This window comes from Mus pahari, chromosome 3 (assembly GCF_900095145.1).
Source record: "Mus pahari chromosome 3, PAHARI_EIJ_v1.1, whole genome shotgun sequence".
NCBI lineage: Eukaryota > Metazoa > Chordata > Mammalia > Rodentia > Muridae > Mus > Mus pahari.
The window spans coordinates 145516725-145518225 of record NC_034592.1 but is presented as its reverse complement, the minus strand read 5'-3'; positions in this window follow the sequence as shown (position 1 = coordinate 145518225).

The following is a 1501-nucleotide window of genomic DNA, read 5'->3' as shown; positions in this document are numbered from 1 at the left end:
TTTTTTTTTTTTTTCACAGATTCTACAGGTTTAGGGCTGGCTGGTGTGAATGCTGTCAGTGGATCGGGGTCAGGGCCGACACATATACATTCCTAGCTGTCCGGTACCTGGTCCCTGGGTAATCTGAGCAAACAGTGATTGAAAAGTAGGCCCTGCCCATAGGCAAATCCTGTTCTGCAGGGATAGGGATTGGCCAATCCTAGACAGGACTGTCCCTACAGGGTTTGTGAGAGCCCAGGGGACAAAGCATCAGATGGAAAAAAAATAATAAAAGACATGGCTAACACCCACAGGATTCCCAAAGGACAATGAATCTTACTCCACCCACAGCTCCTTCACCCAGGAAATGTTGACTCCCATTCAAGATCGCCAACATCTTAGAGAGCAGTGGTGGCACAGGAGCTAGGCACGCAATACGGAGAGGTTTTAGGTACATCATAGAGTCTTCCTCCTTTCAGGCATGTAGTAGGATTGGCTGAACCTCTCTTCGCTTTCTAGTTTGACTATGACCATGTGACTCACTTTACCCAAAGTGGTACGTGTCACTTCTAGGTGAAAGTTTAAGAGACTGGCACTCAGGAGGCAGAGGCAGGCAGATCTCTGTGAATTTGAAGCTAGCCTGGCCTACAGAGTGAATTCTAGGACAGCCAGAGCTTCACAGTGAGACCCTGTCTTTAAAAGGCAGGATGATATTTAATCCTATTTTCTTTTCCTTCATCCATTTTTTAAAAAAAAAGTAGCAAAACTTAACTTTTTTTTTTTTTTTTTTTTTTTTTTTTTTTAACTCCCACTAAAAAAAAAAAAAAAAAAAAAAAAAAAAAAAAAAAAAAAACTGTCAACAAAGTCCACCACGGTTCAAAGACTCCTAGGAGCCAAACTGCCGTGACTTCTCTGGAATCTGCCAATAGCAGCCACCCCGTCAGCCCTTCCCAGAGAAGAAGGAAGACGTCAAGAGGACATGGAGAAGTCTGGCAAGGATCTTACCAGGGAAGACAGACAGCTCCCTGAGCTTGGCTTTATCCTAATGGCCTTATCTTATTCTGTTGCCTCATCAGATAGGGCGCCCCACCCCCTTCCAAGGAACACCACAGCCATGTTTGTTAGCTTCGGGATAAGAGTAGACCTTGAAACCTCCACTCTTCCTGTTAACCTCAGTGGGAAGCTGAGAGAGAATGGACAAGCTGACTCAGGCCAGCTCTGCTGCTCCTCGCCTACTGCAGCTCAGGACTGGGGGAGTCTGCTCATGAACCTTCCCGCTTCCAGCTTCCTTTGCTAACGGTCAACACGCGGATGCACTTGAGCATGCTTTATTATTATTTAGATATGATCAGGACAACAGGAGATGGTTATTATTAAAAACGGCAGTGGCCTCATATGGTTCCTGAGAGGGGAGGGAACATTGTGTTAGAGATACATGGGGGGGGGGGGGGCTCCAGGGAAGCCTGAGTATCAGTTGGGGTAGAAGAGAGTAGACTGTATGTAAGGACTTTTTTTTTTTTTT